Raw genomic sequence first — 26,375 nt, 5'->3', positions numbered from 1 at the left:
GGGTTCAGTCATTCACAGCGCGCTCTGAGTCAGGGCTCTGGAATGCACGCGGGGCGAGCTCATCTGCCACCCGGAGCCGAGCGGAAGCTGTTTCCTCCCACCGGCTGCAACCCAGACCAGGCTTCCCTGCACCCGACCCCGGGCCTTCACCTCGGACTTAGTCCGCTGCGTCCCCACCCCACACAGACGGACCCCAGCAAACTACCGCGCAACTCTGCAGAAAAAACCCCAAGCCCGTGTCCCACCCATGGAGGGAGGTGACACCCTCCCCCCGCCCCCAATAAATAGGTCTGGTCCTAGAACCTCACAGTTGGAGGCGGGACTTAGAAGTGGACCAGTCCAACCTCCGGGCCAAACTTGTGGGCCTGCCCTTGAGCCTCCACCACACCCCATCCGCTACTCCGGGTCTTGACCTCATTCTCTCTTCCTCCAGCTGCCCCCGGGGGGTGGGCCTCTCTGGGAAGTGACTGACATTGCTTAGGTACCAAAGGACCTGGCTACAGAATATAGGAATTACGTCAGGAAGACCGGGTTCAAAACCCTGCCTCTAATCCCACACTTACGTGATGTCATTGGTTCTCTTTGAGAATGAAGAACAACTACTAGCAATATGATTATGGGCAAATCACTTAACCTCTCTGATCCTCAGGATGAGGACCTGTAGTAACTCATTAGTTGGTGTGAGGTTCGAATGAGATAATGGTAAGTAGAGCATTTGAATTGCCCGTTATTATTATTCCCTGGGATGTCAGTTGTGACTAGATGGGGGGGGCGGGGGCGGGGCCGGAGTCGGAGTGCAGGGAGAGGCTGGCAATTTAGCCAGTTCATTAGTTTAAGGTCTAGTCACTAACTGAAAAACTCAAGACCAGCTTCATTTCCAGCGTAGGCTATTTAGCTTGACTCAAATGAGTCTCCATACTATCCCAAGACTATCTTCTGACCCAGACTCCAGACTGAGCCCTAATCCTGACTCCAAACCCAACCTCTAATCCAAGTCCCAGACTTACTCTTAGCCCAGGCCATCCTCACCTATGACCCTTCATTACCCAGAGATGAGGATGAAAAGGTCTCCACTAATGGAGACACATATTGGTCAGGGTAGGAGAAGCATGAACTAGCAGCATGTCAAAGGAAACTCCTGACCATTGACCATTTGGTGAACATGCATTTATGTGGTATGTTAAGGTTTATAACATTTTCCTTTTACCAACCTTCCCCGTCTAAGGCCTCCCCCTCCTTAGGAGTCTGCCCTACAGAGGGGGTCCCAAGTTGGAGTTTTGGGACCCAGGTCTGCAATCCCTTTACCAAATCTGTGACTTCTGAAGACCAAGCACCAACCAGGAGGACTCAGTCAGTTTAATCACCCAAGTGCACAGGTATCTGGCTGAACTGGTTGGATTCAGCAATGCTAAAACTCCATACTCAACAGGGAACTCTAGGCTCAGACGCTGGTGTGGGAAGCACTGAGGAGATCTGCAAAAGAGGCAGGTCACTTTGGCCAACTCTACTCCCTATCTGCCAGCCCTTGGCAGGCCTCTTCTGGGTGACTTCCGTAAGTCCTTCCAGGATGAAGTGGGCAAGCATAGAGCTGCAGAGGGGAAGGTTCCCTTGAGCTCTTTTAACCAGAGCCACGTGAGTGATTTTGGAAGGGAGCAATCCTCTTTTCTCAACTCCCCTCAGGCCTCTCTTCTCAACTCACTTGGGCCATCTGTTGTTCCCTGCCAGTGCCAGAAGCAGTCTATCCCAAACACAGGTCTCCAGACCAGAAGACAGACCTCACTTTATACAGAGATTTGTTCTGAACAATTACGTAGAAAATAGAATCATGTTTAATATGCACCAGAGGGATAATGTGCAGGATAATGGAAAGCACCTGAAAGTGAAGTCAAAAGTCCTGGGTCGGAGTCCTAGCTGCAATAGGGTACTTTTTAACTAAGATCTTGGGCAATTATGAACTTTAGTTTCCTACTCTGTAAAATATCTTGGACTACCAGCTGAAGAGGAAAGAGTTTTAGTTAAGCTAGGCTGAATATAAATTTGAGCTATTATTATACAAATGAACCAATCAGGAATCCTACCTTAAAGTGAATTAACCTCCTAATTTACCTATGAGAATATGGATTTTCTTCTATAGAGTTGGCTTAAAGTGAAGTATACCCCCTGGGCTGGGACTAAGCATCTGGCACTTGAAACTGACCAGAAAGACTGTCCGTCCAAGGCCATAGAGATATATATCCACTCATGAGGGACAGTATCTCTACATACCACAGAGACATCTCTAGGCACTTCAGAGACAACATTTTCACAAACCAGGGACTATCTCATGGCACCACAAAGATAGTATGCCTATGCATTATAAAGATATTGTTATGTAAATAAGTCAGAGAAATGAATGAGTCCCTGGAATTCAGGCACTAGATCTGTCACTAACTTCTTAATACAGTTATTTGAGGGTAGGCCAAAGTTGCAAATTACCTCCAGTAACCTCCTCAGGAATGTTAGTCTGGTGTAGAGACAGAGGTACAGGCAGCCCATCTGGTCCTCTTGTAGGACAAGCTACTAGCTTAATCAACCACGTCTATAGGTCTGCAGAAGCAAAGCCCTTTATTGATGCCCTATATCCCCAGCTCCTTTGAAGAACCTTGGCCTTGAGAGCTGGGATGTTACTGCCCCCATCCCAGAAAAAGAACTTCATTCATTTCTTCACTTGAGGGTTTCTTCATCTCCTGGTTCTACCTTAATGACCATGGGGGAAAGTGATTTGAGCAAGACTGGGTGTGGGGCCTGGGAAGTCAGCAGGCCTCTCAGGAGAAAATTAGCTCATCACTACCCCACCCAGCCTGGCTGGGCCTAATTCACATTAAAGTGCCATTCAGTAGTGGTGACCACAGAAGCTCTGAGCCCACCGGACCAAGGAATAGAGGGTAGGCTTTTGTTGGTTTTAGTGTTTTGGAAGGAGAAGGGGAGTCCTTGTCATCAAAGTTTTCCCTCTATCCTAGAATCACAGAACACAGGGCTGGCAGGGACATTAAAATGAAGCATGTCAGCCAGCACTAGAAGGAAACGTAGTGGAATAACGTTAGGTATAACTAATATAGCATATTGTGGTTTATAAAATCTTTTACATACTTTTTTATGGGAGAAGGTACTAGATTTGGAGTCTGGGTTTGAATCTTTTCTTATTTGTTACCACATCTTTGATCCAAGGCAAATCCCTTAACCTTTCTGAGACTCTGTTTCCTTATCTATAAAATGAAGCTAGACTAAATGATCTCTAAGGTCCCCCTTTCTAATTCTAAGGCTTCTGATCTTATTTGATCCTGTTAATAACTCTGGGAGGTAGCTAGTGAAAGAGTTTATCTCCATTTTAAGGATGAAATAGGGTGGTGAGGTGGTGCAGTGAGTGGATAGTGTCAGGGCTTGCAGTCAGGAAGTTCAAATCTGGCCTCAGATATTTGCTAGTAGTGTGACCCTGGACAAGCCAGTTAACCCTGCTTGCCTTAGTTTCCTTGTCTGTAAAATGAGCTGGAGAAGGAAATGGCAAACTACTCCAGTATCTTTGCCAAGAAAACCCCAAGTAGGGTCACAAAGATTGGACCAACTGAAACCACTCAACAAAAAATTTGAAATGGAAATAATAAAACTTCTAAGAATATAGAATGTTGAAACTATAAGGCAGAGATGTCAAACTTCTGCAAGAGTGAAGCCCAAATTAGACGAAAATGTAATTGGGAAATATTTTACAAAAATAAATAAAAATATAATACAACATAGATAATATAAATTTATAATTTTCTAAATCAATATGTGGCCTGCAGGGATCTGCTTCTGAGACTGACACAGCTGCAGTAAGGGACCTTAGAACATAGTAAGTCAGAGATGGAAGAAGCCTTAGAACATGGAACCTTGGAACACACAACACACAAATGATTTCCTCAAGTTCACACTGATGGGGTGATGGGATCCAGACCCCTAAAAGGAAAAGACCATGTCTTTGAAAGCAACCCAGTCCCTGAATTTTCTCATACATTTCAGTAGCCCAGATCACTGGCATCTCGCCCAAGGAAGCTGACCCACCCCAGTCCACCAAGATCACTTAATTAGCTTACTTGACAGTCCTGTCACAGCTGCTCTTGGACCACCCCAGACTACCTGCATTTACTGACCCACTCCTTAATCCCACCTGGATCACCTAATTAGACTACTTAATACTCCTTTCACTATTACATCTGACCTACAGAGACCACTTAATTCCTTTCACTGTCACACCTGGCCCACCCCAGGCTATTTACCACTCCTTTAATTCCCATCTAGATCTTTTCCCAGTTCCTTTTTTGTATATAAGTATCAGTCTTACCCCTATGTAGGCATAGATTCACTAGGAATCTCGCCCACTTCTATTGGCATTACAATAAACCTCAATACTTTGACTGAAAGACGGCTTGAATGTTTGAATTTTTTCCGGGCAGACTTGCCCTACCATTTCAGGGTTCCAGCAACCTCAAACCACATCAACACGACTTAGTGATAAAGCTGGGACTAGAGCCCAGTTCTCTTGACTCCCAGTTCAGTCCTCTTAATCTAGTCTATCCCGCCATGTCTCTGTGTCCCCTCAGCCCCACAGTACTAGATTCCAAATCTAGGCTGTCTTTTTAGTTTTATTGATACCTATTTTTTTTTTAGATTGTAGTCCTTACTGAATACACCTCTAACCTTCTCTAACCAGGAAGCATTCACCATAGCAAAGAAAAAAAAGTGACAGTTCTGTAAAAAACCAACTGACACATTGATCATGCCTGACAGAGTATGCAGTACCCCATATCCACAGACACCCACCTCTCCAACAATCAACAGGCATTCATTAAACACCTAAACAGCTATTGCATTCCAGGCACCATAGAAGGTACTGAGGATATAAGGCCAAAAATTAAACAATCCCTGCTGTCTGGGAGCTTACATTCTTTTGGGAGACAATAGGAGGAAGAAACATTTCCTCAACTCTTCTCTCAGACCAAGCTTAAACCCATATTACTCTTGAGTATCTTTTTTTGTTTTGGTGAGGCAGTTGGGGTTAAGTGACTTGCCCAGAGTCACACAGCTCGTGAGTATTATGTATCTGAGGCCCCATTTGAACTCAGGACCTCCTGACTCCAGGGCCGGTGGGCTGTCCACTGTACCACCTAGCTGCCCCAAGTATCTTCTTTAGACTTATCCCCAGCCCTAGGACAGGGAGAATCTAAGGCTACATGTTCCCTCTCCAATTTGAAATATAAGCAAGGTAGTGTAGCTCAATGACATTAAATTACTGTGAGAAACCTAGGCCTCAGTTTCCTCCAGGAAAATGAAGAGGATGGACGAGGTGATCTCCAAGGTTTCTGACAGCAGCATGTTCCTACAAACCTGTAAAACAGCATTCTCCCTCCTCCCTCTAGCACCTGTTCTGGGACTGCCAATAATCCTCTCTGCTGAGTCTCTCTTATGATCTAATTTCAATCTCTCTTGCTGCCATCCAAACACTTTTACTCTATTCTTAAGAGACAAAGAAAAGCCAATTCACTCTGTCAGAAGATGATTTTCTTCCTAAGGCATCCTGGTCCCATTCTTTCTAATTTTCCTTACCATTCACTTTTTGTTTTTGTTTAAACTGAGAGGCAACAGCATGATGTAGTAGATCGCCAGCTTTGAAGCCAGGAAGACCTGGGTTCAAGTTCTACCTCTGACACAGCCTGACTGTGTCACTCTGGGCAAGTAACTTAACCTCTAGGCAACTCACTAAGGCTAAAATTAGCAGAAAAATTAATAAAACCTGCATTAGTAGAATGAGTTCCTTCACTAGAGAGTTCACAATACCAATGAAATCCTAGAGGCTTAGTCCCTATTCCTATTTAGCTTTCATGACTTTAGTATTATATTTGTAAACAAATATGCAACCACACAGGCATGCCTTTATCTCAAAGTACAGAACAGATGGACTCTCTGCTTCCTCCTCATTTCCTTCCACGGGAATCCTTCTCCACTCGAAAAGACGGGCTGCTCGTACAGCCTTGGGAAGGACTTATCGACACTGGAGAAGAAAGCCGAGTTTCTCTTCTACTTGTTCTGTTTACGTTGGCCAGATCTGGCCTAGAAGACCAATGACTATTCCCAAAGCTTATGTAAAGCCCGGCTACTTGAAGATCTCCCCTGGCCCTGCCCACCCATACCTCCCCATTGGCACTAAAGACATCTGTTTCAGAGAACACCCACACAAACCATTCCCTACTCCTCTCTGGGACTAGCTTTGCCCCTGCCCTTACTCAGTAGGACAAAATTAATTGTCTCCACCCTGAGGCTGTTGATTTGTTCTCCCCAGAGGGGAATTTCCCAGCCTTCCTTTCTCCTGACCAGGCCTAGTGAGTACTTCTGGAGTCAGCAGAGCTGACCCACCCCAAGAAAGTCCCTTCCAGCCCTGGGACCTACCCTTTGGCTAACTTCTGGCCTCCTGTTCTCTACTGGGAGGAGGGAGGGGCGGGGGGAGGAGAAGGGAGGGGAAAGGAAGGAGGGAAAGGGAAAGGAGGGGGAGAACACAAGAGCAAATCCTACTTGGGTTCATTTTGCTCTCCTTCCAAGCTCTGAAATTCCCGTCTGTGCACGCATGGGAGGCGGTAGAGGGGAGGTGTGGAGGTAGAGGGAGGAAGGAAGAAGGGAGAGGAGAAGACTCAATCTGACACATGTTTAATCCAGGGGGAAGGAATGCTGTAGAGAGTAAATGGCCAGAGGGGCCCCCAGTTTAGTGAGTCAAACTCTTCTGTTCCCCTGCCCCATTTCCCCCAAGGCTGTCCCCCTGGATGAGCTCCTGCTACCACTTCTCTCCTCCAAAGCCAGCAGGATTTGAATATTTTAGAGGGTTGGGTAGGTTTCCTTCCCATCCTGCCCCCTCCAACACTCCCCCACAAAAAAAAATCTCCCCATAACTTTATAGCTTTACAATGATGCTTAAGATTCCATCGTGGAAAATTCATTCATCCTATCTCACTTCCCCCTCCTCCCAACTCATTTCACCCAGAATCCTACAGGAAAAGTAGGGGAGAAACTAGAGGTGTGATTTCAGGACTCTTCATTTTTCAGTGAATGATTGGGAGGAGGGAGGGGGAGAAGAGCTTGAAAAGGCAATGTAAATAGCCCTGGTAGGGGTAACAGATAAAAGTTCTTATCGTCTTTAACACCTCCAGAGAAAGAGTTTATCACGCTCTAACTATCTAAGGGCCGGGTGAGCCAGCTAAGACTAGGGAGGGGAGAGAAGGGTGTGATTGAGCTGAATTCCCAGTGAGGAAGAGGCTTGACCTGGAGGGAGAGGGTCCTAGAAACAAAAGTCCACCTTTCCCCTGCCCCCATGTTCAGATTCCAAGGGTCACAGTAAGGAGATAGGAAGCCTACTTTTTCCCCCAAGGGAGTGAATCAGCCAGTTCCATTGGCCCTGTTGCTCTGCAAAAAGGAGCAGAGAGTTGGGAATACAGAGGTCCTGAGCCAGATATGCGGCTCTCTCTTTTCCTTCCACCCACTGCTCCCCTGGACCAGTGGGAGATGCAGGGCTCTTCCTTACAACAGAAATCCACCCATTGTCTCTGGTCAGCTCTCAGCTTTACCCCTCCCCTCTTCATCCTTAGACAAAAAGTAAAAAGAATCCCTGAAGTAACACCTCCAAGTATTTTTCCCTTGCTTTTCCTGTCAACTTCCATGTTTACCTCTAAGAAATTATTTCTGTAAAAAAAAATTGTGCCCCTTTTCAAGAGAGGTAAACAGAAACCAGAGAGGCCAAGTGATAGGATCAGATCAACCTAATCATAGGGACCAGCCTGTCCCAGGGCTGAGAGGACAAAATAAACCCACCACACACACCTGACAGCATCCAGAGAGTAAAAGTTCAGAGAGCCAGGGAGAAAGAATCTGGGACCAAGTACACCAGCTGTGTGACCTTGGACAAGTCACTTCACCCCTTGAGACCTCACTTTCCTTATCTACAAAATAAAGTTAAGACTCTATGATCTCTCAAGTCCCTTTGAGATCAGACATTCCTGATCTTTGTTCTATGACACCCTCCAGTCCTAACACTGTAAGAGTCTGTGAATTAGAGAACAATACAAGACAATTTCATATTTAATTAAGAGCTGTACTGAATCAAATATAGGCTTCAGAAAATAAGTCCTCCGGGCTGGTGGAGAAATTAGCAGGGTAGTTTGTAGTATCCTATGATCATGAAATATTAAAACTGAAAGGGACCTTAGAGATAATCTAGTATAATACCTTAATTTGCCAGAGCAGAGAACTGAGGGCCAGGATGGGGAAGCAACTTGCCCAAGGTAACACAGAGAGTTAGTAGCCTAGCTGGGGAATCTGTGCTTCCTTACTGCACCCCACTACGTCTTAGAGAAGGCTCTCTGGAGGACGTGTCACTGGACCTTTAGTCTTGAAGAATGGGCAGGACTTAAAGAATCTGAGATAGTAGAAGCAGTCAGTTCAGGCAGGGTAGAAGATGGCATAAACAGGTGAGGATGAATTTGGTGTGCCTATGAGACACCAGCCTGGTGGGAGTGGAGGACTAGAGGTAGGGGAAGGAGAGGAAGGAGGGATAATGTCCCCAAACGCTCTCCAGGTCCCTGCCAGAGGACTGCTTCTCCCACCTCATACCAATGCCAGTTTTGCCGTGCTGGGCTCCCAAGGGAGACACCCATGTTTTGATGCCTCAAATTCTTGGTCCTCTGCCAAGGTCCTCATCACCCAGTCAGAGCTAAAACAAGGCTGTGGAGAAGCCTGGAGGGTGGCACTCAGACAGGCTGGCAGCCGGTGGGCAGGCATTGCTGTCCCCTGGGCAGTCTGGATGGGGATGGGCAGAGGCGTCTGTTGGGTAGGCTGACACTCCTGGCCAGCCTACTAAGGATTCCTGTCTCTCACAGCTATGCATACACACAGTAAAGCTGGTACTTGAACCCAGGTCTTTTGACTCTAGGTCCAGTTTTTTTTTCCACTGTGCCACGCTACCTCTGATACTCCCCTAGCTCCTGCCCCTCTCACATTCCTCTTTGGTGTTTCATCAGTCTCTTTCCTGTTTCCCAGACCCATACCCTACCCTGGAGCTCTGATATCAACTAACCCCAGTTGAATAAAGTTCCTCTCCACCCCCCATGTAGTTCAACGGAAAGAGCTCTAGCTTGGGAATTGGGAGCCCTAGATGCAAGTCTTGGCTTTGCCATTAACTCATTGTGGGCAAATCACTTTTTCTTTATATGCCTCAGTTTCCTCTTCTGTCCAGTGAAGGGTTAAGTTCCCTTCCAGCTCTTGACAGTATATATTCTAAGGTCCTTTCCAATTCTACCATTCTGTATTCTAGGGTGCCTTCCAGATTACATATTCTCTATTCTGGGGGTCTATGGTTCTCTGTTCTGGGTAGGCCCTGAGAGACAGCTCTAAGGATAGCTCCTTCCCAGCTCCAGAGGGTCCCTGGGGAAGGGAGCCAGTCATCTCCTGCTTCTTTCTTAACTTCCTCTAAGACTCTGTACAGATGGTATTGAGCCTTCAGCTACAAGTCCCCTACACAAATGACATGTGAAAGATGGATGAACTTTATGAGTCTGTATTGCTCACATGTGTACTCACACATGTACACATGTGCTCTCTATGCTCAATTTACCAACCCCTCAACTTCAGCTTCCTGTTTCTACTTTCTCACCTACCATTGGGGTAATACCAGAGAGACTCCCTTTCCCTCACATAAACCCTAAGAAGAACTGAAACCAAAGCCTTTGCCCAGGGCTCTGTGCCTTCTTACAACTGTACAACTCCCCCAAATTCAAGGGGACTCAATCAGCAAGACCCATAGAGCAGGGGACATATCTCCTTAGTCAAAGGAGAGGCTTTTTCTACCTGTCTCTCATTGAGGCCAAGTAATGCAATCTAATAAACATTTTTTAGGCACCTTACTATGGATGCCATTTTATGTAAGGAAACAAAGACACTTACAACCTACTATGTTCCCCCTGTTCCAAAGCTCCCTACTTCTGTTGAGGGCACCACCATCCTCCCAATCAGTCACCTGAGAGCTATGATTCTTCCCTGATTCTTCCTTCTCCATCACGTCCCATATCCAATCAGTGTTTTTGAGGCTTGTTAATGTTACCTCTATCATATCTATCAAGTCCTTCCCCTTCATTTCCCCCATGTAGCTGTCACCCTCAATCAGGCTCTTGTGGCCTGTCCTCCGGACAACTTTGAGGTCATAGTGTAATGGGGTCCTTCCCCTTCTCCTACTGTGCATTCACAAATATTTTCTTCCTCTTTCCAGTGGATGATATAGGAGCTCTGTGAGCCCAGCTTCTGGGTATATATGACCTCATGCTGAGAATCCCCTGATTAATAGCTGAGCTGAAAGAGCAATGATACAAAGTGCCCTACTTTGTAGAAAGAGGCTGTTTCTGGCAGATGGGCTTTCTTGGGGTGTTTTAGTTCACAAGATGTGAAATCAGCAAGGGAGGGAGAAAGATGACCTTTCTCTACTCTGATGTGATGTTGGCAAGCTTCCTGGTCCCCTAGTGGAGCAGAGACTCAACTACCTGGACTTTTACCAATGCCACTGGGTACATTTGCCCCTCAAGTGTTTCCTTCCTTTAATATCGATCGGTAAATATTGAAAGGTCTGGGTAAAGTGCACCAATGGTATCTCCCATTAGCAAGTGATATTCCTTACTATGGCAGCAGCAGCCACCACCAAGAAAGAGGCTATCAGAAAAAGGAGAGAGGTTGAGTGTTTGATCCAACAACATCCAAACTATGTTATGCTTTGATACAGCAAGACAATCTTTTTATTAATACCTCCCTAGTTGATTTACTAGGCCACTCAACCAATGGTTTTTTCAAACCTTTTCATTCCTCCTCAGATTTCCCATTGCTTCGCCCTCCTCTGCCCTCCTCTCTCAGCTGAGAACATTGCCCCCAAAATTGAGGGCATTTACCAAAATCTCCTTCTTCTTCTTCCCTCCTCTTTATCTCACACCACTCAGATCTCTTTTGCCCTATCTCCTTCTTTACCCTGTATCACATGAAGGAGTGACCCTTCTAACCCTTCTACATGTACAAGTGATCCCATTCTATCTCATCCTCTCCAGCAGGTTGCCCCTTTTATCATCCCTGCTCTCCTACTAATTTTCAGGTTCTTCCTGTCTACTTGCTGCCTTCTTACTTCCTACAAATATACCCATGTCTTCACCATTCTCAAAAGCCCTCACCTGATCTGAACATTTCCATTAGCTACTGTACTATATCTCTCCTCTCTCTCATGGCAAAGCTCTTGAGAAGGCTATCTACAATCGGTGTTCCTGCCTACTTTCCTCTCAGTCTCTTCTTAACTCTCGGCAGAGATAGCTTCCAGTCTCATCATTGGACTAAAACTGTCCCCTCCAAAGTTATCAATGATTTCTTAATCTCTAAATCTAATGTCCTTTTTTCAGTCCTCATCCATCTTGACCTCTCTGCATCCTCAGACATTGTTGATTACTGTCTTCTTGACACTTTCTTCTCTCTGTTTTTGACACCCTTATTCTCTTTCTACCTATCCATCCACTCCTCAGTCTCTTTTGCTGGATCTTCATCCAGGTCACACTAACTATAGGTGTCCCACAAGGCTCTCTCCTGGGCCTCTTCTCTTCTCCCTCTATACTGTCTCACTTAGTGATCTCATCAGCTCCCATGGATTATCTCTATACAAATGATTCTCAGATCTGTTATGCAGTTCTAACCTTTCTGCTGACCTGTAGTCTCACATCTACAACTAGATGTCCCATAGACATCTTAAACTTAACATGTATAAAATTGAACTCATTCTTTCCCCCAAGCCCTCCCCCCTTTCTAACTTTCCTATTACTATCAAGGAAACCACCAACTTCCCAGTCACTCAGTCATACAACCTAGCTGTCATCTTCAACTCCTCTCTTTCACTGCGCCCCATGTCCAATCAGTTGACAAGCTTTGTCATTTCTGCCTTTGTAACATAGCTTGTATATGCCCTCTTCTCTCTTCTGACACTGCCATTACCTGACGGCTTTCTTCATCACTTAACCTCTGATAACTGCAATAGACTTCTGGTTGCTCTCTCTGCCTCAAATCTCTCCCAATGTCAGTCCATCTTCCACTTGGCTGTCCAGTTGATTTTCCTAAAGTGCAGATCTGACCATGTCTTACTACACCATCCCTCTATTCACCAAACTCAAGTGGCTCCCTATTACCTTAAGGATAAAATAGAAAACATTGTTTGGGGCAGCTAGATGGCATAGTGGATAGAGCACCAGTCCTGGAGACAAGAGGACCTGAGCTCAAATGTGACCTCAGACACTTACTAGCTGTATGACCCCCGGCAAGTCACTTAACCCCAATTGCCTCAAAACAAAAACAACCCTCTGTTTAGCTTTTAAAGCCCTTATTTATCTGGCTCATTCCTAGCTTTCCAGACTTCTAACATCTTATTCCTTCCAAGGCAGTGACATTGGCCTCCTTGCTGTTCCTGGCACAAGACACTCTATCTCCTGACTGCATCTTCATTGGCTGTCCTGTCTTCCTGGAAGGCTTACCTTCTTCATCTCTACCTCCACATTTCCCAGGGTTCTTTCAAGTCCCAGCTAAAATCCCACCTTTTACAAGAAGCTTTTCCCCATTCTCCTTAGTGCTAGTGATTTCCATCTGTGGTGATCTTCAGTCTATCCTGTATAAATCTTGTTTGTACAGAGTTTTTTGCATATTGTCCTCCCTATTAGACTGTGAGCACCCTGAGGGCAGGGACTGTTCTCTGTCTTTCTTAGTATCCCTAGATCTTGGCACAGCACTGGCTCACAGAAAGCCCTTCATAAATGCTTGATGATTCCACAAGTTCTAAATTCTGATCAAACTATGCACCTCGCTGATCCCAAACTCAACAGGTCATCTTTTAATTCCCCTTTTATCATACCGGGTGCCTTCCCTCCTCCCTCTTATTCCATCCCAGGACTGGAATTAATTTCCTCCTTATCTGTACCCCTCTGTATTCTTATCTTCCTTCCAGTCTGAGCTCCTATGCTAATGCCCCCATTTGCTAGTGCTTTCTCTCTTTTCAAATTATCTTTTATTTATCTGTGTAAAAGCCTTATCTTCCAGTAAAATGTAAGCTCCTCGAGGCCAGGGATTGTTTTAGTTTTTGTCTTCTGCCCACTATCTAGCTTAGTGCCTTCCTGTGATTTCATCTTTGTAACATGGAGGCAGATGGAGAATTTCGTATAATTTGTCTTAGAATGTGGCACACAGTGGCAAACCTGGTCATTGCATTGGTTGGTTTTGCTTAGCTGTTTTTCTTTGTTACAAAGAAGGATTCAGTGGGGTGGAGGGAGGATGTTTAAGGGGAAATGACCTTTTTTTGTTTTTTTTTAAAGCAGAAACAAAACTAAAAACAAAACAAAACAAAACAAAAACCGTTAGAGTGATTGGGGGCCCTGAAAGGCTAAGATAACTAGCTTATGGTCACGAAGCTAGTATGTTTTAAAGTACCAAGGTCTTTCTGACTCCAGGACCATGGCTTAATCCATTAATTCATGCTGGTTTTTTCAGCCTTGCATATAGTAGGTGCTTAATAAATATCTGTTGATTTGAATTGAATGAATTACCATGTGTAACCTGTGACCCAGCTCTCCTCTTCCCCCTACCACATGGACCAGGTTAAATCCTAGGGGCTTTCCCAAGAGGGTCATTCTCTCTCTTTGACTGGTTCCTGGAGTTTACTATAGAAAATTTACAATTATAGTTTAAGTATAATTTATCTCTAGGTTTCCTCAAATGTAGATAATAAGTTCCCCAACTGCCATACAAGTGATCAAGGTAAGAAATGAATATGAGTAGAACAGCTTTCAATTCATTTTACAGAAAGGCAGAAGGTACAAAGATTTTACAGGAGCACATAAAAAGATAGAGAAACAGGTAAAGTATTTAAAAAACCCAAAAGTTCTCCCCCCAAAGGTACCAAGTTGAGGTTGCTAACAGAGCAGCCTCTTGATATTACAGTATCCTTACAATGTCCTACACAATCTTCCCAAGATTTGTAATGCCCCTCTGAAATTTAGACTCCTCCCAGGAGACAAACACACTGTGGATGCCATATAAGTATGTTCTTCCCATCATACCTACGGTATCCAAACAGTTCACTGTGACAGCAGGTGTTGAAAAGTCGAGATCCCTTGCTTCCCCAAATCGTGCTGCCCCTATATTGTCCTTAGTCTCAGGCACCATGTTGATGACTCTCCTTTCTCTCCCAGAAGCATGGTGCTCAAGAAATCCTTTTCATTTTCTAGAAGGCCAGGTCTCCATACACTTGAACTTGAGGTTACTCATAAGGAAATCCCTGAAACTTGCATTGCCAAAGGAATCTCTGTTCTTTGACTAGAAGGCTAGGGCCTGGCATCAAATTGCCTAGAAAATCCCCTGTCTCTGGCTTGAAGGCCAGCTTCTAGGATTTTCAACTTGATTAACTTGCAAGGGAATCCTTGAGATGGGTGCTACCCAAGACATCTCCCTTCTCTGGGATAACATTGCCAAGGGAATCAAAACCTCAATACCTCTACACAGGAGAATGGAGTTCACAAACATTGTGTGCTGTCCTAGCTTCTCAGGGCCATATGTTTGCTTCTGCCAAGTGCCTCTTTGGGAACTCCGTCAATTATCTGGCTGCTGCCATGTCTTGGGCTGGGAAAGGAAAATCTCAGGAACTCTCCTTATAGGCCAAGCTCTGCCTCAGCTCACATAATACCCATATGCCTCTGCCCTAAGGCACCCATTATAGCTTACTGGAGTAAGGAAGGTCTGGACATACATAGGCTTCCCATCACCTCCTTCTTTACCCCTACAGAAACTTAGGACTTTTCTCCTCTATTTTGATCTGTCATGAACAGGGAAAAAGCCAAGAGGGCCAAGAGTGGTCAATGAGTCCTAGACAAGACCCCATCCTCCTGAGTCATACCCAGCCAACCATTTTGAAAGAAGTTCCAGTCGCTGGAAATCAAAAGGGAGTTATCCTTTTAAGTGTCCTTTTAACAAGGTGCCAATGCACATGTCTCTACTCTGTAGGCGGAAAGATGCTGGCTCACACTGGTTGGGGGAAATCCCCCGATCAAGTCCCTTTACAAATACCAATAAGTATGATAGAAGGTAGAATGGGACAGAATCAAGACAAGATCCAAAGTTCTTTGGAGTAATTTGATGAGGAAGAAAACACTTTCAACTAGGGGCACCACAGTCCAGATATTTTATCCCTCCCTTCTACCACTGGTTCCCACCTAGAGTTCAACTCATATTCATGTAGTGACTTCCATGTAAATATTAGCTCTACAAGCTGTCCTAAAAGTCACCTACTCTAACCTTTTCATTTGACAGATGAGGACACTGAAGCTAGAGGAGAGAAAGTGACTTATCCAAGGTCACAGTGTCAACAAGTGACTGAGCTGAGTGACAAAGCTGTATCTTCTAACTACAAGGGACAGAGCTCCTTCCCCTACATCATACTGTGGAAAGCACTGGAAAAATCAAGCCAATAATTTGTTGTTGTTTTGTTTGTCCTTCATTTTTAAAGAGGACCAGTTACCGAGTGATGTCCTGATTCATGCATGAATTGGATTTAAATGAGGTAGAGTTGCACAGAGTTGTCAATTTTCAACCTCACACTCTCTTCCAGAGTCATCACAGTCCAGTGGTAAGACAAAAGTCAGGACGACTGGAGATGGCCCAGGATGCAGTGGATGACCTTGGCATCTTCCATGTCCAAGCTCTAAGCACTCCACAGCACCTACTTCAACTGCCTTCATGACCATTGGAACAAATTTTTCTCATCTGCCCATCCCATCAAGGGAAGTCTTCACATGCTTGGGATGGACATCCCACCTCAACCTGGTTTATCCATCTGCCAAGACAGTTTGTAGGGTGTGGCTGCTACAACTTCTTAGAGCCACAGGTGAGGATGGACGCTAAAGGTGAACCAGTAGCCCTGAAAAGAGCTTGGCAAACCTTCACACCAGAGGTGTTAGATCTCCTTGAACACACATACACTCTACTCTTATTAATAAATAAGCATTTATTAAGTGTCTACTGTATGCTAAGCATTGTACTGAAAAAACCAGAATGAAGGGAAAAAAACCACTTGACCCTCAGAAAGGCAGGGATTTCACTGGTTGGGATACTAATCTTACTCAGATGAAACCATCACATGTCAAAGTGGATGATAATGGACTGTGCTTGTTACAACAGGTCAGGGAAAGAAGAGATAATAATAATAATTCTCATTTCTATAGTACTTTATGATTTACTTGCCTCACAACTACCTGGTGAAATAAGTAAGGCAATTATTTCCATTTTCCAGCTAAGGAAACTGAGGCTCAGAAAGTTACAAAGTCACAGAGCCAATAAGTGTCAGAGCCAGTATTCAAACATAGGTATCCAGATTCCAAGTCCTGGGCACTTTCTATGATAGTACACTGGCTCTCATTTATACCCCACTGCCTTAGCTTACTATAGATGGCTATAGTCAAGGAAAGCTTCCTGGAGGAGGTAGGCCTTGAGCCGGAAATTCCTAAAGGAGCCTTTAATCTTAGGGCAAGAAGAGCTCACTGGCCCAGGCCACTGGGATGGGCCCAGGACCATCCCAAATTCTAGACATAACTGTGGCTATTTGAGGAGCCCAGGGGTTGGAGCCCTGAGCTCATGCTGCTATTTGAGAATGCTATTTGCTCCCAGTGGCTCCAGACCCCAGGGGAAGCAGAGTTGTTTTCTCCAATAGCACCTGGAGAGATTGTGGTTCCAGGATCTGCGAGTTCTCTCTTCCTCAGAACCTCCCTCCTCCAACAGGGTAGACTGAAGAAACTAGGGGGGTGTGGGAGAATATAGTGGTAAGGGAAATTGAGGAGATCTGAAAGGTAAGAAGAGGGGAAGAATAGAGAGGGTGGAAGGATAGGAAAATGTGAAAGTAGGGAAGACCATAAGGTAAGGAGAGGGAAAGAGTGGGGAGGATGAAAGGATAGGAGGATGGAAGGATGGACTTCAGAAGACCTGGATTTTAGAATCTGCTGTTTACTAACTGTATGACTGTGATCAAGCTATTGCTTCCTTCTGAGCCTCAGTTTCCTCATCTGAAATGAGACTGTTGGACTAGATGATCTCTATTTCTTCTGGATCTGATATTCTAAAAGTGGAGAAGAATGAGGCGATAAGGATGGGGAAAGGGAATGGGGAAGATTGGAAGGAGAGAAGTTGGAAGAATGGAGGATGGAGGACCAATTAATTCTTAGTCGACCCTTTAGGGTTCTCTGGAATGCATAGTTTTGTCTCCTCTTTATTCAATTTCTTTTTCTTGTCTCCTTGCTAATAGATTTGCAGTTTCATGTGCAATCCTCCTTTCCTATTCAACTTTGTATATGGAAATATTCATTTTATTTGATGTTTGATACACTCAATAATTGTTTTAAAAAGAGAGAGTGGAGGAGGGGAGGAGGTAATGAAGAGGAGTGTGTTGTGCCACAAAGCTTCAGAAACAAGCTTGGGTCAGGCTATTATTTGCAGCCTCTTCTTAAGTCCTTCGTGCATCCTTGGGGCTCACCACATACCCATCAGCAGAGGCAGTAACAAAACAAGCCAGAGACCTGGGCAAAATAGCACGCAAGCCACAAACTTTGTGGAAGGTAGTAAAAATAAATGCTCTGGGATCAAACATGAAGAAAATCCCCAGGAAGGATAGGAGGCAAATGAAGAGAAAGCCACCAAGAAAAGAATTATAGAATGGACAGTAGTAGCAGCAACATCAAGAATAGTAGCTGATATTTCTATAAGGATTGAGGTTTGCAAAGTACATTGCCCTATTTGATCCTCCCAACAATCCTGAGATAAGTAATATAAATGTTTTCAATCCCAAATTTATAGATGAGGAGACTGAGGCAAAGAGTGTAAATGACTTGTCCAAAGTCATACAGCTAGTAACTGTCTGAGCTGGATAGAACTCAGGTCTTCTTGACTTCAGGTCCTCACCCCAACTCCAAGGCTCTAAAGCTACACCGGAGACCACACTGAGAGGGGGAATGGGTCCAGCCCTCCCTGCTCATATGCCCCCACTCTTAGAAACCAGGATCAGGGAGAGGGCAGGTAGAAGCCCGTAGTCTGTTCTGAGAAACCAATCAGCACAGTAGATAGCAGTTAGTGTCGTTGTTGAATTCGGAATAAGGAAGATTTGGATTAAAATCGCACCTCTGACATCCACTAACTGTGTGACTGAGGGAAAGTTACTTCCCTTAATCTCTCTTTTTTTGTGGGGGGTGGAGGAGGGGGAGTGTTTGCAAGTTAGTGGCGTTGAGTGACTTGCCCAGCTAGTAAGTGTCAAGTGTCTGAGGCCGTATTTGAACTCAGACCCTCCTGATTCCAGGGCTGGTGCTCTACCTTAATCTTTCTCAATTTCAATTTCCTCATCTGTAAAATGGGGATAATAATGACTAGGGGGAGGGGAGAAGACGAGGAAGAGAACTCTTAAGGAAAGGAAAATGAGGCCCAGAGAGATGATGTTAGAAACCCAAGGTCACAGAGCAGAACAAGAACCCAGGTTTTCACCCAAACTAAGTATCCCATGGTGAACTTTCAACCTCTCCCCTTTCATTCCAGGAAAGTGCTCTTTTTATTCATGCCTAGGAAAGAAGAGGCCTGCCCCCTAAAATGCACTGCTTCCTCTCCATAATCCTGCTTTAAACTGCACATGTCTCTTTCCCTCTAGTCAATCAGGGCCACCACTGGACAACTGAATAGGCAGCCGGAGCATCTGCCCATGGATCTGCATGTGATTTGCAAATATGAGCTGTAGCAGACAAACTTTGATTCCTGCTGCTCTACCTACCCCACTATCACTGGCTCTAGGATCCTGACGAGGAACAGGAGTGTGTGAGGGGGAGGGGGCGGGCAGCGAGTTAAGACTCCAAGACACCCCTCCCCCACCACCTTGGAATGTAGGTGAAAAGATGGATGGGAACTGAGGATCTTGGGACAGTGGGAATGAGGGACTGAGATAGGAGAGCTTGGGAAGGCCTGGGGGGAGAAAAGCGAGGGTGATTGGTCGATTGGTTGAGGAGAGGGAGAAAATTAAGTCTCCGAGAGGAGAAAAGGGATTGGTTTGAGGTGGGGGAGTAGTAGTTTGCTTGGAAGAGGTAAGGGAAGTTGGTTAGAGTAAGAGGAAAAGGTGTCCTGGGTAGGGAAAGGGGAGCTGATTAAGGCTGGAAGAACAGAATCAGCAAGCCTGGACTAGTGGAAAGATGTCTAGGGAAGATGTGAGGGGGGATTGATCAGGGTGGAGAGTCAAGATGTCTTGGTAAGGGCGTGGGGTTGGTCAGATTTGGAGGAGTGGGGGAGTCTAGAGAAAGAAAGAGGAGATGCACAGGGAAGGAATGTAAAGATATTTGGAGAAATTTGGGGCTCATTAGAGTCTAGACAGGGACTCTTCACTTTTTGGTGTGTCCTGGACTTCTCTGGCAGTCTGGTAAAAGCTAGGGGTCTCTTTTAAGAGTAGTTAAAAACTGTAAAAAGAATATTTAAAATAAAAGTAAAATGCATGGGATTACAAAGGAAACCAATCACATTGAAATCGTTAACAAAATATTTTTAAAAAACAAGTTCACAGACCCCAGGTCAAGAACCACTAAAGTAGGGGTTAAGAATTTAGGGGAGACTAGTCAGGGCTAAAGAAAGAAAGCAAAGGAGTCTGGGGTAAGAGAGGATCACTGGAAGGAGAGGAGGGATCCTGGGGGAAACACTGGGCAGGCCATAAGTCACTCTGGGCAGTTTGCACCAAAAACAGCTTTTCTGTTTGCCAATGTGTAGGAAGGAAGAGGCTGTGAATGGCTCTTTGTAATGGCTCTGGCACCAACAGAGGCCCTGTGAGGGCAATGAGAATGTGCCCATTGAGAGGGGAACTGCCCACTGGCCAGGGGGCTACAGCCCCTTCCTGTGAGCCCTTCATTCCCCCTGGAGACAGAGACCCAATCTCAAGGATTTCTTTCTTCTTCTGCCACTGCTCCTCCCTCTGGGGCCCAAGCACCCAATGGGCACCCAATGGGCATAGTCCTTGCTGCTGAGCCTGAGGGGCCATCCCAGAGACTTTCCTGGGCACCCCAAAGCGACCAAGGGGGAGGGGAGAGGTGGGTCTCCATTTTTTTAAGAGTCTCCTGGGACCTGGACCAGATTGTTAGCTTTTTGAAGGCAGGAAACTTATCCTGTCTTCTGTTCTGTTGCCTCTGCCTTAGTTTAGTTCCTAAGCAGTAAGTTGTGCACACAATAGATTCTTAGTAAAGGCCAAGTGAAACATAATAACAACTCACATTTTTCTATAGCATTTTGTTAAATACTTTCCATGCAGCAATCATGTAAAGTAAATAGTGCAAATATTATTAGGAGAGGCAGTGTAGTGAATGGAGAGCTGAATTTAGAGACAGGAAAGAGCTGGGTTAGAATCCCCTTCTCATGCCTCCTAGCTCTCCACCGGCTGTGCAAATCCCTTAGCCTTTCTAAGCTTCCTATCCAAAATGGAATGGAGATCCTCCTGCTCTTTGCACTACCTACCTCAAAGGGATGTTGTGAGGAAAGTGCTTTGTAAATCTTCAAGCACAACATAAATGTGAGTTAATGCTAGCCCCATTTTACAGATGCATAAACAAAGTCTCAAAGAAAGGAAGTGATTTGCAAAAGGTGACACCACCTAATAAGAGACATATCCAGAATAATAATAATAAAAATCACTCACATTTCTATACAAAGTGTATACATTTCTATACAAAGTTTTCTTGCAACAGCCATATGAAATGGGATTATTGCAGGTCCAGTAACTAGAAAGTGGCAGAGCTAAGGCTCCATCCTGTTTCTTCACCTCTAAGTTTATGCTAATTTCTGGAAGATTCCATGTCCCTTTCCCTCTCAGACTCCTAATTCCAATACCACCACCCCAAAGCCCAGAGTCCCTTGGTCACACTGATACCCTGGGCCCCCAGCTCCCTCCTTTTCCTTTTTCCTAACTTCCCAAAGCCCTTATCATCTTGTTCTATTAATTATTTCTTGTCCCATTTAGAAAAGAGGTGGGAGCTCCCCCAGAGAGAGAAGGGCCTGGGCCATCACTGGCTCCTCCTCCTCCTCACCTACTATCCTGGACAGCAGTCAGAGCCAGGGCCAAGATGCAGTGAACTCCCTGACTGGTGAGGTTTTTTTGCCTGCCCTAGAGAATCACTTCCTCTCTTCTCCTGGGATATATGTCAGCCACCTTCCCCTCCCTCTCTTCCTTCCCCAATCACTGAATCTCCATAGTGGCCCCCCAAGACTACAAGGTCCAGCTTAGCATCATGGTAATATTTTCTCTTGGGTTCCTTGAGATACTCAGACTAGGGATTCTCAATGAAACCTGGAACCTAGGTGCCTTCTCCAGAAACTATCCCTGCTTCTCCCACTACTCCTCCCTGAAGGGCCATCCCTCCACCCCAAAGCATGAGCCAGGGAGAACTGAAGAGGTGGCATGCATGACCTCCGTTTGTAAAGCGAGAAATGTATGCACATGTATGTTTGGGGTATGTCTATATATGAGAGTCAGGCCTCTTAGTTATTGGTTGTTTGGGTGGGAATGTGGATTTGGAAGAGAAAGTAGCTAGCTTGTGGTTACTGACCTTTGAAATGGCGAATTTAAAGTTAGAAAAGACTGTCATAGAAAACAGAACAATGATCTTAGAGATCATCTAATCCAATGATCTTTTACAGAGGAGGAAACAGAGATCCAGTGACCAATAGTCACCTGGCTATTTACTGACAGAATTAGGCCTAGAATTCATGATTCCTTAAATTTGCAGTGATCCTGAACCTGACTTTGACACTCACTTTTGAATTCAACTCTAATGCTCATCCTAGGCCTGACTTTGGTCCTGATGCTGATCCTGGCATTGACTTTTGTCCTAACCTTAACTCTTAGTGTAACCTTGACCCTGACCCTGACTCTGACTGTGGTCTTTGTTTTTGGATTTTTTTTAAATTTTGTTTTGTTTTGTTTGGAGGCAATAGGGGTTAAGCGAGTTGCCCAAGGTCACACAGCTAGTAAGTGTCTGAGGCTGGATTTGAACTCAGGTCCTCCCAACTGTAGGGCCAGTGCTCTTATCCACTGTATGACCTAGCTGCCACTGACTCTGGTATGCTAACACTCACTTTTGCTCTGGTTTTAGTTTTTCCTTGACCCTGACCTTGGTCCTTTTGCCTAGAATTCCTTCCTGACCTAAGTCTTTTTTTTTTTTGGTGAGGCAGTTGGGGTCAAGTGACTTGTCCAGGGTCACACAGCTAGTAAATGTCATGTGTCTGAGGCCCCATTTGAACTCAGGTCCTCCTGACTCCAAGGCCAGAGAGCTATCCACTGTGCCACCTAGCTGCCCCCTGACCTAAGTCTTAAACCTGACTTAAGTCTTGACCTTCATGCTGACCATGACCCTGACCTTGAATTTGATGCTGACTCTGATTTTAACTTTTTAACCCTTCTCCTGAATCTGTCTCTGAGCCTTGGAAGAGCCACTCAGTCTTCTTGGATTTTCCCACAAGACCAACTATCCCCCATATATACTCATATATCCCTTGTTCTTTCTTATTCCCTCTGGCCTCTGCCTCCAGCAACCTTCCCTTTAGCTGTCCTGAACTCAAGTAACCTACATAGAGAAGCAGGCAATGTTTGATCATTCCTGACTTCTTGGCCCTCACAGGATTTCCGTCTAAATTCCCAATCCATAACTTCTCTCCACCAATCCACAATCCCTTCTCTCCACCAACATCTACCTCCTCCTTTCTCTCTCCTACCAGAGGATTTCCTCCCTACCCTTCTCTATTGTCTGCCCCCCACCTCCTCTTCACATCCCTCTCTCCCAACTTGGCTCCTTGGGGCTCTAGCGGCTAGCCCTCTTCTCCCCTGAGTCCTCTGGGCAGAAGGCTCCCTCCTCAGCTTGTAGGCTAGACACTAGACAGGGCCTGAACTAGTTCCTTCCCTCTCCTAGGAGAGCAGTGGGAATATCTCATACAACCAGCCAGTGCTCAGGCTCCAAACCACAGACCAGGAAATGGGACGGTGAAGGACTGGGAGTAAAGGGGGAGGGAAGAGGGAGAGAGGGAAGCACAAGCCAGATGTTGTGCAAGTCCATGTAAATCACCCCTGGCAGAAAACATCTGGAGAAGTAGGTCAGCAGAAAGCCATATACAGAAGCATTTGGGCCAGCTTCCTGACTTTAGAATCACCACTCCCTCCCCTTTCCCAAATACAGACATACCCCAAACGCACATGTGATAAAGCAAAAACAGCTCAAAGATCGGGGTCCGAAGACTTGGGTCAGTAAGCTAGCTGAGACACTGGCTGTGTGACCTTAGGAAAGTCACTTAACTTCTCTGAGACGGTTTCTTTCTTAGTAAGATGGGGAGAACAATACTGGTACCACCTGCTTCACAGGGTCACCGAGGAGAATGTTTTGTCAATTTTAAAGTACATTAGAAAAGTGAGCTGCTATTATTATTATTATCATTATTATTATTTCTCTGAATACTACTATGCTAAACCTTTTTTTTGGGGGGGAAGCAGAATTTACTCATTTCTTTTTGAACCTGGTCTAATTCTCTCTGTTCTTCACCCTAGGGAAAGCAGGATATGGATACTCTAGCTTAATGTATACAAATAATAAATACAGCTATTTGACTATTGCTGACTCCTCTGGTGTTTTCTCTTTCAGACCCTTCCTTCCTCTTACCTTTTCTACTTACCAGCTTTAGCTGGGCAGAATACCCACTATTGCCATATCCCTCATACAATGGTGCCCTGAGGGAACCTGGACAAGAACCTTGGGATACAAAGAAATCTGAAAGGAAGGATCAGAGGGGACGACTTCTCAGAGAATTTTAAGGAGAAATCATAGGGAAGGAAACCTGAGCTGGAGGGGAAGCAGCCATCTTGCCCATTTCAGGGAGGAGAGCCCCTGGACATTAACCTCAGGGGATACTGGACTGGCTCTGGATATGAGAGATGGGAGGATAAGAAGGGATGTCTCATCATTATGATTGGGAAAGAGTCTCAGATATTGAGTAACCCCAAACCAGACTGTGATGATGAACCACGTGCCACATCCTATGTCCCAAATCTTCTAAATCTCTAGGAAGAGGAACTGGGGATATTTAGGGATATTGGGGATTTTAGTCTGAAGAAGAGAAGATTTAGGAGTAACTTGTAGAAGAAAGATTAGACATATTTGGCTTGGTTAGAAAAAGGTAAAACTAGTACCCAGTATCAAATAGTTCTGGATCAATACAAGGAACAATGTCCTAACTCAGAGCTATCCAATAGTGAAATGGGATTCCTCAGGAAGTACTAAGGTCCCCATCCTAGGAGGTATTCAAGTAAAGGCTTGATGAACACCTATCTATGATGTTTAGAGAAAATCCACAACGAGAGTGGGAATTGGACTACATGATCTCTGAGGTCCCTTCCAACTCTGAGACTGTAAGAACAATACCCCATCCCTCAGACCACCTATCAGACTTCCCAAAGACTCCACACCCACCCCTTTAACAGTCCAGAGAGCATCCCAATTCTTCAGCTAAAAGAAGCATGATCTGGGTCAGAGAGGGGAGGGATTCACTAAGGACTTAAAGCCACCAGATTAGGCACAGTCTGAGCCCCATGGGTATTAGATGTGGCAGAGTAGGGAGAGCTAGAGCTCCCTAAAAGAGGAAAAGTGGGCTGCACTTCATGCAGTCATTGTCTGGAACCCCTGGGGGAAATCAAGGGTCTGGGTACAGGACTATAGCTCCCCTCCTCACCCAAACTGATCCTAAAACCCACTAGTCCTTTCCCTGAGCTCCCTGCCAGAGCCTGATCTTAAAGGGGTCAAAGGTATTGCTTTTCACATTATTTTAGCTTCCTGTGGCAGTGATAAACAATTTCTTCTCAGGAAGTTTATTATAGTTGATTTTTAATAAGCAGCCTTAATTTTGTAGGAACTTTAAGCATTTACAGTTGCATAGAAAATCTCAAAAAATAAAACTTCCCAGTCTAAACTCCTTGGTATCATATTCATGCTTTCTGTGATTGGTGCCAACCTATCTCTCCAGCCTTATCTCTCCCTATTTTCCTCCAAAGGCTATGCTCCAGACAAACAAACCTCCTTCTCAATCCCCCCTCACATGGCCCAGGCCTTCCTGTTTCTGTGACTTTGTGCCTAATTTCCCTTAACGGCATGGTATTAGGGAAAGAGCAGGGATTTGGAGGCAGAGAACCTGGGTCTGAATTCCAGGTCTCTCACACACAACCTGGATGACCACAGGCAAATCTAATATGTTGGATGACAAGGTTAAAATCCAGAAAGAGCCTGAGAGACTTGAACAATGACCTAAATGGAATAAGATTACATTTAGTAACTACAGCAACATATTTTTAAAAAAACAGAGAAGAAAGAGACCATATACATGAAAATATTTATAGCAGCACTTTTTGTGACAGGAAAGAGTTGAAAACTAAGTAGATACCTGTTGATTAGGAGTTGTTTAAACAAATTATGGTTCATGAATGTAATGGAATATTTCTATGCTGCAAGAAATGATTAATGTAACAAATACAGAGAAGCACGGAAAGATCTCTACCATCTCCTCATATATTTCCCGCCTGGCAGCACTCATTTTGGATTTTTTTTTTTACTTCACTGAGCTTCCATAAGCTCATCATTGGGAAATTTCATTATCTTATAAGATCCAATCAGCCTTTTTCTTATACCTCATTAGTACCTTCTGCCCCTCTGACTGGAGAATGGAGCCATTTAAGGAGAGGTGATAGGACAGATCATCTCCTCCCCCAACCTCCCTATCTTTTCAACTTTATTTTGTGTGTTGTCTTCCCCCATAAGCTATAAGCTCCCTGACGGCAGGGACTTTTCTTTTTCCTATTTGTATCCCCAGCACTTAGCAATAGCAAAGTACTTGGCAGTAGTAGGCACTTAATAAATGTTTGCTGATTTGACTACTAAACTGATGCAGAGTAGAGGAGGCAGCATCAAGAAAACAATATATACAATGCCTGGATCTATGTACAGGGAAAGAACAACCAGTTTGCAAAATTATAAAGAACAAGCATGGCTCAAAAGAAGAGATATCAAAAGACATCCCCACCACACCCCTTTGCAGAGGTAAGAGGTTTACAAGTATTACACATTGTCCATATTTTCTTTTGTTTTAATTTTTATATTTTTTTCTGATTACATGTAAAAACAATTTTTAACATTCTTTTTTAAAATTTTGAGTTCCAAATTCTCTCCCTCCCCCGACCT

At 44.8% G+C, this 26,375-nt stretch overlaps 1 long non-coding RNA gene across 1 annotated transcript; it reads left to right on the top strand.

The window, feature by feature from the left end:
- Positions 1-14: 14 nt before the first annotated feature.
- Positions 15-16,123, top strand: LOC144456814 (uncharacterized). The gene is made up of 2 exons (XR_013485932.1): positions 15-702; positions 15,418-16,123. It is a non-coding gene; the product is annotated as an uncharacterized LOC144456814 (long non-coding RNA).
- The last annotated feature ends 10,252 nt before the right edge of the window (positions 16,124-26,375 follow it).

This window comes from Phascolarctos cinereus, unplaced genomic scaffold (genome assembly GCF_003287225.1).
Source record: "Phascolarctos cinereus isolate Bilbo 61053 unplaced genomic scaffold, phaCin_HiC Scaffold_4;HRSCAF=312, whole genome shotgun sequence".
NCBI lineage: Eukaryota > Metazoa > Chordata > Mammalia > Diprotodontia > Phascolarctidae > Phascolarctos > Phascolarctos cinereus.
This window is presented reverse-complemented; position numbering and strand designations above follow the sequence as displayed.